The sequence below is a fragment of the Ursus arctos genome, unplaced genomic scaffold (genome assembly GCF_023065955.2).
Source record: "Ursus arctos isolate Adak ecotype North America unplaced genomic scaffold, UrsArc2.0 scaffold_9, whole genome shotgun sequence".
In the NCBI taxonomy this organism is placed as follows: Eukaryota; Metazoa; Chordata; class Mammalia; order Carnivora; family Ursidae; genus Ursus; species Ursus arctos.
This window is the reverse complement of record NW_026623111.1, coordinates 17045955-17058288: the sequence shown is the minus strand read 5'-3', so window position 1 is coordinate 17058288 and position 12334 is coordinate 17045955. Positions and strand designations below refer to the sequence as shown.

At 40.0% G+C, this 12334-nt stretch overlaps 1 long non-coding RNA gene across 1 annotated transcript in view; it reads left to right on the top strand.

The window, feature by feature from the left end:
* Positions 1–12243, top strand: part of LOC123001910 (uncharacterized) — a 31821-nt gene extending 19578 nt beyond the window's left edge. The window contains exons 2-4 of the long non-coding RNA XR_006411210.3: positions 917–994; positions 12003–12036; positions 12146–12243. This is a non-coding gene — a long non-coding RNA (uncharacterized LOC123001910). The remainder of the gene's footprint in view (positions 1–916; positions 995–12002; positions 12037–12145) is intronic.
* Positions 12244–12334: the final 91 nt, after the last annotated feature.

Sequence of the window (12334 nt, the reverse complement as noted above, 5' to 3'; positions counted from 1 at the left end):
CTCAACTCTTCTCTCCCTGGACAGAGATTATCACCGAAAGAAGCTGACTAGAGATTAGCTAGAGATTAGTGATTGCTAATGGCTTTCCTGTATCCATTCTCTCATTCTTGCTTTTAGCAGCAGAACCTATGCCTTGACATGGGTCCATGCCTGCTCATGTAGTAACTACATTTTCTGGCCTTTCCTGAAGACTTACAACAAAACCAGTGACACGTAAGCTTCAGGATCCTTAATTGCAAAAGTCCGTTCCCAAACCCAGGAGGGACCCTCCCAACGTGTTCACCTAATCTTAAGTTTTGGTGTTTTGTTTTGTTTTTGTTTTTTGTTTTAGTTTTGAACATTTGTAAGAGTAAGATATTGTGATCAACATAGGTTAAGACTACTATCTCTTTGCCTTCCAGCTTTTACTTTATTACACTTTGTATTGGCTATGATGGAGTGGTCACGGGAGTTTTTTGGAGACATAGGGGTTAGAGGAGTTGGTGTCCATTTATTTTTCATTGACTGTGATACATTTGTGTAGTTTGCAGTCACTTCCTTGGAGAGTTACATTATCATTAGCTGGCCCCGTGTAGGGGTGGCCTCCAAGCACCTCTAAGTCTGTGGGTACTGGAGGGGAAAGAAGGTTTGAAGTGTGCAGAGCCAGAAGCTAGACTCTGGAAAGGTCTTTCAGGGATCAGATTGGAGTCAGAGGTTTCAGTTTTCGTTGATGCCTAGTCCAAATGGAAGTTCCTTCCCATCTTGGGTATATTTATTCAAAGCGTACAATTATAAACATGCTACACATTTTTTTTACTTTGATGAGAATTGCATCACATGGAACTGATCAGAATTTCTATGTTTGTGGTACATAAATCTTTAGCCGTTCTACCAATAGAATATTTGTATCTTAAATTACGTGTTTTATACATTTCAGAGTCTCAGATGTTGCCTCACATCAAAATTACCAACAATGGATTGTGAAGCTGAAAGGAACTTTTCTAAACCATCAATAGTAAGATACAAATTATGATAATTCATATTAAAGGAAATTATTTTTCTATTCTCACTATAGAAAATGATAATGATAGAATATTGTGTGAAGAAGTAATCAAAATATAGGATCAAAAATATAGGAAAATAGTATTATGAAGGTTTGGTGGCATTTAATACCATTATTTTTCTGGATTTTGTCATATTTATGGAAATTGACAGCTTTAAAAAGATCTGTATATTTTGTTCATTCTAAGTAAATATTAAGTGTTGTTATGTCTTTTAAATCTCAGACTCCACAAAGCTTGGATATTTCCCTGGATATGTGACTAATTTCTGGTCAGTGGAATAGGAACAGAAGGGATATATATGACATCAGAGACACATGGTTTAAAACATGTTCTTTTTCCCCTTGCCCCGAATTGTAATGATGGCTTGGTGGTGCTGCAATGGTTAATTTTGTGTGTCAGCTTGACAGGGCCAGGGGGTGCCCAGATATTTGGTTAACTGTCATTCTGAGTGTGTCTGTGAGGGTGTTTTTGGATAAGATTAATATTTGAATCAGTAGCCTGAGGAAAGCAGATTGTTTTTCCCAAGGTGAGGGTGGGTGGAGTTCATCCAATCCATTGAAGGCCTGACTAGAACAAAAAGGCAAGAGGAGAGAGAAATCACTCTCTCTGTCTTCAAGCTAGGACACCAGCTTTGTCCTACTTTGGGACTCAGTCTTTGACTGGAACTTAGACCATCAGCTTACCGGGTTGTCAGGCCTCTGGACTCTGATTGGAACTATACCATCGACTCTGCCCTGTCTTCAGCTTGCTGGCTGTCTAGACCCCGGGACTTCTTGGGCTCTACAACGGTGTGAGCCTTTTCCTTGTTCTCTCTAAATGAGTTATAAAATAATGCTTTTATCCTTGGGGAGTTAATATCTTAATGAGGGAGAAGAGATATTCGTAATTATACTATAATTCTCCAAATGGCGGTTTTAATAAGCATAGTATTAATAGTGGTTAATTCAGTTTTAGAGAGAAATGGGCAATGTTTCAGGAAGCAAATAAAAAATAATGCAAAAATTACTTCTGTATGGTTTTGGAATGCATCAAATTGTGTCTACAATGGTCCCATTGGAGTCCTTTTTACCTTGGGCCCATTCAGGTGGCATGGGGAGGGGGCAGAGGTGTGGAAAGTTGCCATTAGCTTATGTTGTTAATAACTCCCTTGCAGTTTTGGGGGCTAGACACCTGAAAATCAAGGTGTCATCAAGGCAGTGCTCCCTCTGAAGCTTCCAGAAGACCCTTCCTGGCTTTGTGAACTTCTGGCAGCTGTAGGCATTCCTTGGCTCGTGGCCACATAACTCCTGTGGTCTCCGCCTCCATCTTCACGTGGCGTTCTTTTCCCTGTGTGTCTGTCTTCACATGGAGCTCTCCTTCCTCATTCCGTGCTTTCTCTTCTTAAAGGACACAAAATGTGTACTGGGTTACCAGGGCCCATTCTAATCAAGTTGCCCTTTGTTCACTGGTACATTTCTCATTCCCTTCTTCTATCGTTCATGATCTTTCATTTCTACCTGTTGCCACCATGCGCTTTACTTCTGGTTAGCCCCAGATTCAGGAAGCCCTTCCTTGGCGTATCAGTTACAGTTTCAGGACCAATGACTTGGACGTCACAGACTCAGAGGTAGTGAACTGGGAGCCCTTGGACCTCTGGGGTCATGCCTTGTTCATCTCGCGGTAACCAGAATTTACTTAACCTTTTGCAGTTGTACTCATCTATAGGATGGACACCGTAGTGTGGAACATTCTAAATAAGGCTGTCGTGAGGATCAAAAAGGTTTGTACAAAGAACATATACGTGCTAAGGACCGTTGAGAAGTATTAACAATAAGAATACTAGTGCTCCTTGTTAGTCACTGCTTGCTAAGTGCCCGAATAAAAGAACAACTGTGCGCCTCCATGTAAAACAGCCATCCCGGGGTCAGAGGTTGCGATTTCTAGAGCCAAGGCATTGGTGTGGTGATGTGTCACGGTGGCTGAAGTTTGCATGCACAAAAAGGCTATGAAGTATGAAATGAACTTGGATAAGAGTGAAAGGAAGTACAAATTGGTGGAAAGATTATAAGGCAACGAGCAACAAACAGCTGCTCTAAGTCATAGCTGTCCTCAATTCTGAGGAATAGAAAACTCTGGAAGGATTGGAGTTGGGTAAACCTATTTCTGATTTTAAAGAATGAGAAGCTTCCTATACTGCCAAGCTCACCCACACTTAGAAGATAAGGCAAAGCCAAGGCCTGACTGGTCAACCCATAGAGATACGATGAGCCACTTTTAGATTTAGACAGTTCATTACAAATAGCAGGAAGAAGAGTAAATCAGAGGGGCGAGCTCCGTGTCCTACACACCAAAAAGGATGAGACCCAAACAAAGGGCAATGATGGCAAGACTAGTTGTGGAATGCCCTGGTGCTGAGTTGCCTGTCCTTCCTCAGAACCCAGGAGATGATGAGAAACTGTCTCATAACATCCTCGCAGGGAGATAGAGAAGTGGGTGGAGATGGCTTCCTCACAGCTCTTTAGAGGCCGCCCACCCTCTCTGTGCTCCAGGGTGGTGTTCCGCCAGGACTTGGATAAGCTCCAGTTCAAGCTTTGTTTATACGGATACCGGCACGGTCGTCAGGCTGGAGCTGTTCCCCTGTGTTCATCAGTAAACTTGGATGGATCTAAACCAAACTCTTAAACAGATCATTGATGAGGAAGAAGATGACTTGTGAACATCTGAAAAGAGAATGGGCGGGAGATGTGATGCTAACAAGGTGAAATTTGCTGTAAATGAATGTGTAATCATGACTTTTGTTCTAGGAAACTGACCTTCCCATTAGGTGAGAGTGGGACCTGGCTTAGCAGAAATCTCCAAAGAAGAAGACTCATGAGTCAAAAAAGACTCAGGGGTTTTACTAGATAGCTTGATGTGAAGGTATTGTGATCTGAGAGCCAGAAGTATTAGGATATATGTTTCCAACCCCATGGGAGCGGTCGGCTTAGTGTAACCCACGTGAAGGGACACACCTGGACAGTCACTTTGAGGACACACAATGTAGGTTCAAGGGACTGAAACTACTTCAAAGAAGTAAGGGTTTCTTAGGCTAGAGGAGAATCAAGATGGATCATTATCAGTCATATTAAGTAAAGCCCTACTATGTGCTAGATATCCTGTTAAGTGCTTTACATGAATTATGAATTAAAGCCTCATAATACCATATCAAGTAATTACCAGTATTCTCCTCATTTTCCATATGCGACAATGAAGATTCCATACGTTCAATGGCTACCCTTAGACATCTTGCTAACTAGTGCCTGAGCTGGGATTTGAACCCAGGACTAACCCCCAGGTCCACACTCCTTACTAGTACTGTAAAATCTCACTGCAATTTTCCAATATTTGAAGGGCTTTAATGCTTACAAGGGGTATTATGGACTGAATTGTGTTCCCCCCATTCACATGTCGAAGCCCCAACCCCCAATGTGACAATATTTGGAAATAAGGCCTTTAAACAGGTAATTAAAATGAAATGAGATTATAAGGCGGGGGTCTAATCCAGTAGGACTGACGTCCTCATAAGAAGAGGTACTGGTGTGCACGCACACAGGGAAAAGACCACGTGAGGACATGCTGAGAAGGTGTCATCTGTAAACCAAGGACAGAGGTCTAGTTGTATTCTGTTATGGCGGCGCTAGCAAACGAACAGAAGATGTGACATTTGTTTTGTATTCAAAAAGTACTGACACTGGGGGACGAGCTGGAGGAGCCCCCTTCTGACGAGGACTCCAAGTAATAGCTCCAAAATGGAATCTGCAGGGAGACAGCTTTGGACTTGATCACAGGAAGAACTTTGTAATGAGTCTCCCAGAAATAGGCTTATTGGGTTGCCTTGGCTTTGAGTTTTTTCTGCCTACAATTCAAGTGTATCTAGCCTGGATGACACTTTCTGGGTGACGTTGACAAAAAGATTTCAATGCTCAGCAGTTGGTTGGGCTAAATCATCTTTAAAGATGGGCTAAAAATCACACAATTCTTACCTCACTTATCTCTGCTCTTTGTACCCATTGAGCTTTTTTAAAAGCTTGTATATATATTTTTGGAATAATTTTAGATTTATAGAAAAGTTGCAAGGAAAGTACAGAGAGTTTCTTTGTACCCACAGCCAGTTTTCCTTCACATTAATATCTTACTTTACTGTGGTATATTTATCACAACTAATGAACCAATATTCCACTGAGCTTTTGAACCTTTTCTTTTTTTTTAGGAAAAAAATGACTATTTTGTCTCTAGCTTAATCAACCTGAAGTGTTTATTTGCTCTGAAATAACCATCAAAAATACAAATGTTGGTTCTGAGACTTTTAACTGAGCAAAGAAATTTCAAGGAAAAAACAAAAATTAACCCCCCCATCCCCACCCCATCCCCCCGCAATTTCACACAAGTGAGCAGAACAAAAGCTTTAGAGCCTTGAGAATGGATAGATACCTCAAAATGGTGAGTAATGTAGAATTCAAGAAATAGGATACGTATCTGAGGGGGGATAGAAAACAAGACAGCTACTTCTGAAGCTCTGTTATTGATCAGAATGTAACTAGAATGAACTTAAGGTTAACCAAACTCAGCGTTGCTGCCATCCTTGCTTGTTTGGTTTGGTTTGTTTTTTGTTAAAGCACATGACCGTAATGGGAAAGCCAGATTTTACTTTGCTTTCTTTGTACTTAGGATAACCAGATGTCTTCCCCTACTTTTTCAGGGAACTAAAATATAGAAATTCTTTGTGATTGGCTTCCAAAGCTTCCCAGACATACCTTTGGGTCCAGATGCTTGACCTTGAGCCCCTTGGCTCCCCACATGGGCCATGGACCCACTTGGACTGCAGTTTCCATGGTGCATATTACATAAGGATTCTTGTCAGGGTGCCACTTAACCGAGACAAGAGGTCCTTGTCTCAGAAGCACAAGAGTACCTGACTCTTCCTTGTAGCACTGTTTACGACTTACGAGTTTTTAGAATTAAAAGCTATACAGTGAAGGATATAAAGAAAGATTTCATCCTGTGGTTTTCCTAGGAAATTGTCACTGGAAAAATGGATTGAAAACAATTATCAACTGTCTCTTTATAGGTCTTGGCATGTTGAAGATCTCTTCTTTTCCTAAACCCGCTTAAAAAAACTAGTCTGTAAAATTCCAAGCTTTCCGAAGATACTAAAAATGTATTTTCCACTACAAACTGCAACCCCAGCAAGTGGATCTTGATGCAACTCTGTGTCACACAAGAACCAACATGGTAACATAAACTAAGCTCGTAAAACCCACACAGAAGAGGGAACGGTATGTTTAAATAGCAGCATCCATTGGGGCGTTGGATTATGTAACGCTTACTGAGAAAGTAAAACCTTCTGCCCATTGTTGGAAACCGTTTCAGACATCACTCGGTTTGGCAGCCCCTCTTATCTTGTGAAAAGGCGAGGCTGTCTCTGTCATCTTCACTTTGTCATAACAAAGATGGTATTTGTCCCCATACTGTCATAACTGGACATGGGAACATGTTTGCCGAGTCAGAGGAGAAACAGATTTTAATTCTACCCAGATCTGGGCAGTAGCTAAGAAAAGTAGGAACCGCCACAGTTACAGATGCATATTTGGCAAAGACCTTCAAGAGTGATTACAGATAGTATAAGAATATTTTTAAATTAGTGGATGGCAGAAGCCGTGTTAACACCTGAGAGAAGGAGGGGGTCAGCAGATTCCGTTAAACTAAGACAACAAGAAGGGATGACTCATGCAGTAATAAGGACAAAAACATTACCCCTAATCTCATCTGGATATAATTTTTATTAGTCCTTAGATGAGAACGGATTAGATATTAATAACTGCTCCTGAAACTTTGCTGTCTACATGTTTGCTTAACGCAAGCAGTAAATTGATATTGAGTAAATAGCAAGTTCATTCTATATTCCAGGTTCCGTTTCAACTAATCCTTGTGTTGGTTTTTGAAATCCCAAGTCACTGAATCCTTCAGCAGTGGTTAAGGGTGATACCTCAACTGGGCAGTCACAAACTCGTGTGGGTACCCACAAATTGGGTAGCCAATGGCTGTGGACCAGACCAGGAAAATGGCTTCCTCTCCAGGTGCTACGGAGCAAAGTATGTGTGTCTTCAGGACACAGCCATACATTGCCCTGAGTTTCTTCGTCGCCGATCTGTGTTTCTCAAAGTGTCGTGGGCTAATCATCTGTATCAGAATTCCCAGAGGAACTTGCTTAAAAACACAGATTTTAGGGCCATGCCCAGACCTAATGAATCAGAATTTCTGGGGATGTCCAGGAATCTACATTTCAGAGACACAATTAGCCGCTTGGAATGAGTGAAAACTACTGTTTTAGATATTGTCAACATTAAGGGGAATGAATTCTATATAGAAATTCAGTGGGAAACCAAAAGATAATTACAGGTTTTTTATATTTCCTCAGTAGTGCTTCGATTTGTGTCTGTAGATGATTCTCCAGGAAGGCTTCATTTGGATAGTGAGAATATTTATAGGATGTTTCTGGAGATAACTGTAAGTAGCTACCTCAGAACCCATATGACATAACCATGCTTTATATCTGAAGATGATTTTCACATCACTCCAGCAATGTGTAAAGTAGTTATATAAAAACTTAATTGAAATCATACAACTGAGACAAATCTATTTTGTCAGTTCCCACATTTCTCTATATATCCTGACCACCACCTACATACTCTCAGAGCAAGTTACATGTGGTTTTATAAACCATCCATGTAAATTAGTAATAAATGTAACTAGTTACTCACTCTGCTTCCAGTCTAACAGATAATAATCTAATATTGCATTCACTAGGCGTCCACAACTATACTTTGTACTTTTATAGCTGGACCAGCATAGGGACCAAAGAATGTTGATTTGCATGACGTGATCTTTCTCTACAGGGTAGTAATATAAAAATAATACCTATTTTTTTGGAAACATTATCCAAAAGCGGTGGTGTTTTATTTTGGAGAAATCGTATTTCAGCAAGGGAAGAACTTGATATCCCAGAAGGATGGTGTGATGATTACAAGTGTGGACTGTCTGGAACCGGACAGTCCAGAATCAGAATTCCACTCAGAATCCTACCACTTCTGAGCTGAGTTCCCTCGGGCAAAATATTTAACCGCTCTGTGCTTCCGTTTCTTATCTGTAGACTGGCAAAAATAATTGCACCTCTCTCGTTGGTTTGTGTGATGATTACATAAGTTGTATACATAAAGGCTGAGACCAATGTCTGCTAGATAATAAGCACTCAAAGTTGGCCATTATTATTATTAATCTGTTTCATAACATGCCAGAATTATGCCTCAGGTCATTCATCTGTGTTTGGTATATTTTTCTACTCCTTTTTGCTCTCACCGGAATCTTGAGGGTTTTTTTTTTAATTGAGAAATAATTGACATATTGGTTTCAGGTGTACAACATAATAATTGGATATTTGTATCTATTGCAAAAGGATCACCACAGTAAGTCTAGTTAACATGCATCACCATGCATAGTCGCAAATTTTTTTCTTGTCGTGAGAACTTGTTTCAAGATCCACTTCCCCGGCTACTTTCAAATATGCAGTATCCTATAATTAATTATAGTCACTGTGCTGTACGTTACGGCCCCATGACTTAACTCATTTTAGAACTGGAAATGTGTAGCTTTTGACCCCTTCACCCATTTTGCCCACCTTATTATACTCCCCACTTCTAATAACCACCAATCTGTTTTCTGTGTCTCTTGAGGGTTTTTTCCTCCCTCACCGCACACAGTGCTGAAAAAAAAGATTCAGACTATTGACTTGAATTCTAAACAAAGTTTCTTGGGTCTGTTTTTGTTTTTGTTTGTTTTCTCATAGAACATAAGGTTGAGGGCTTGGAGCTGGAGAAAGAGAAAAGGAAAGGCAGAGCGGTGCCTCTGGAAGGAGAGAACTGGAAAAGGGACTAGGAATCGCCAAAGTAGGAGGGAGAGGAAAGGCCCTTCATTTGGAAATGTTTCATGATAATCACACTATGCAATGCAGACACCTGCCAACGTTGACCTCCCAGTCCTGCACACCTAGAAGCTTCTGCCAACAGGCTGGAGGATCTGGTCATTCTGAGTGGGTTTGAGAGCTTGAAGGGAGAATCTCGACCTTGTAGACCAAAGTAGAACTGTATAGAACTAGTGGGGAATTTCCCTAAGAATGGAGCAGTAGGCAAACAGTTGCTGTTGGAATTCAAATACGTGAATCTAGCTATGTAATGGTAATGGGAAAATGCTAAATTGCAAAAAGGTCAAACTAGAGTTTGGGTGATTTTAATTTCCACATTCTGGAATTACAGGAATTACACAACCACATTATTTAATTACAGAGTAAAGTGTTGAGTATAGTTAAAAAAAGCCAGTTTCTTCTCAAATATTTCTTCTCTCTAGCATTTTTAATATGTCCCTCTTTAAATGAATCATTTGCCTTTATCCTTTAACAAAAACAGTTTTTAAAAAAAATCTTGCAAATTACTTTCTCATGACATAAATCTCTTCAACCTCCCACCACCAGCCACCGTGTCTCATAGCTTTTATTTGCATTTTCCAAAATCACCAATGACCTTGTCTATACAAATCTCATTCATTGTTTTCCTGGACTTCTCAGAAGTATTTGACACCAAATCCTCCGTCTACTTTCTTGAAATTATCTTCCCTTAATTTCCACAGTATGGCATTATGCTAATTTCCCTTCTTTGTAATTCACCTATGATATCTTAGGGGTCATCCTTGGCCTCAAGAAACTTACAGTCTAGTGCCAAGTCCAACATTTTGGCAGACATTGCTAAGTGACTGGCCCAGTTTCAGTGCACGGACCTCTTCTCCCCAGCCATTTACTTCTATGCATCTATTAGTACCCCAGTGTCAAGCCAGGCAGTACCCATTAAGCAGTAGAGCAACGTCCTACAGGAGCATGGACACGGGGGAAGTCATCTGCATGGAGGAGATGGGCAAGATTTATACAGGAGATGACACTTGGGATGGATGTCTAGGGATGGAGAAATTTCAACAGTTAGAAGTGGACAAGAGATTCCACATGGATGAACTGCTTGAGTAGCGACACAAAAGTAGAAAGATATTATTCTTAACTGTCCTGGGATGAAGAACTGTCACTGGGATGAAGCAGAAGACGTGAACTCTAGTGGATTGCTGGGGACAGGGAGCTCATAGATCACGGGTGAAGGCTCTGGAACCTGGACTGTTTTATGTAGATAATACAAGGGAGCCATGACAACTTACGGACACAAGAGTGTCACTATTAGAGTTATGTTTTAGAAAAAGAACTCCGGTGTCAGTGTGGAGAACACATTAGGAAGGAGAGATTGGTGGTGGGATATCTGTTAATTTTTTTATGTATCTCATTCAGCATCGGTCATACGTCGCTTTCTTGGATTACTTATCTTTTCTATGCTAAATGTTTATTTATGCCTTGCCCTCCAAGATAAACTGTTTAAGGCAGGGAGTACATCTTGTTTTTCTTTTAAGCATACTATAGCATACACAGAAGCTATCACCCTGCCTTGAAGATTATCATAATTTTCATTGTTATTAACATTTATTGAGCACTCATGGGCTATACACTAATGCAAAGTCAATTACATTTACCATCTCATTTAATCTTTATATGTTTGTCCCCATTTTATACATGTGCAAACAGGGATTAGAGAATTTAGTCATTTGCTCCAAATCATATAGTTAGTAACCAGTAGAGATGGGATTCAAAACAAGTTCTTTGTGATTCCAAGGTCATTAATATTGTTAAATGGACTCTCCATAGTGGCCAATCAATGAATACTTTTGAGTGATTGGATAAATAAAAATGGTGGATCACAGAATAAATTCTTCTTGGTTTGAGTTGATCTGTATAGGCAGTTAAACATATCCACTCATACTGGGAAGATATATCCAGTGTTTGAATTATGCAAGTGTATCTATCCAGTATTTTCAAATAGTAAAGTTAATAATAGTATAAGGCATTACTTATATGAATAAACATCATTAAAGAACCAGATAGTAAATAATGTCAGTACTCTATCCAGATTCTGTAATATCTATTTTCACTGTTCCTTTGTGTCTCCAGACTTCTGGGTGCTTTTTATTCCCATCATTCATAAGCTATAGTGATTTTGGGGAGGACTTTCTTTGGTCTACTGGAGCCTTCCTTGAACACATGGGAATTTATGTCCCCCCTGGGTTGACCCTTTGCAATGCTCTTTGCCAGTGGAGTTTTAAAGCCCTTCTTCCTTGACTCAGGTTAGAACAACTCTTAGGTGATAATTTCTTCTTCCAAGTCTCCTGTGGGATTAGGCTATGTGGGATTTTGCTTGAGATCATACTCTTATTTGACTTCCTGCCCTTCTCTGTCCTTCCTCCTTCAGCCTTTTGTTGGTTTTACTGATGAGCATTTCCTTGATGAATCTCTTGCATGTGAACCTTCATCTCAGGACCTGCTTCTGGGGAAGTTGACCTAGGAAAAAATATACATTAAAATCTAATGAGTATGCTCTTTTCACTGTTTAACATGGTATGTGTGCCTTTGTAATTCATTTTAGGTGGGAAAGAATCAATGACCAACATTACACGCAGTGTCCTATCAGGATGCCTTCTATTACTAGAGGACTTTTCATGAGATTTGATTTGACCTTTGATACTTTTTGTAGCAAGCCATGCAGAAAAGTTTTCTGCTGAGTGTGTTCATGTGTAAAACTGCAGCTTATGTGTATTCGTTGTATGGAAACTAGAAATTGCCTTAAAAATTCCACTATTGAATTTTTTAGGAGTTTGAAAGTCTAAGTTCTTAAGTTGTATTCCAAATATAGCCAACATGCTTTTTAAAAATGGGTACATTTTGAATTCACATGGTTCAGATAATTCCGTTTCTTTCAGCATTATGAGCAAAACATTGATGTGTTTTCTTACTTCATTTCCCAGGCTGCGCATTTTACTCCTTCCAGCAGGACCACGGGTAAGCAAATCATTCCAAATTTAGCGCACTGGAAATGTCTCATGTTTAAATCATAGATATTTTTATGGGCGTGTGCCTTTTGCTAACTTTATCTCCCACTTTGCTTCAGGTACCGTTCTGAATGATGGCAGTTTCTTCTGCATCCAGACTGGTGATGGTGTTCGACTCTCAACCTGGCCAGGTCATAATAAATAGACTTTAAACAGAGCTCAGTAGTGCTCATGATTTACAAACTAACTGGCCCCTCTTGCCTCCAGTCTGAGATTGTAAATGATTAGATTGTAAGTGATTAATGTGA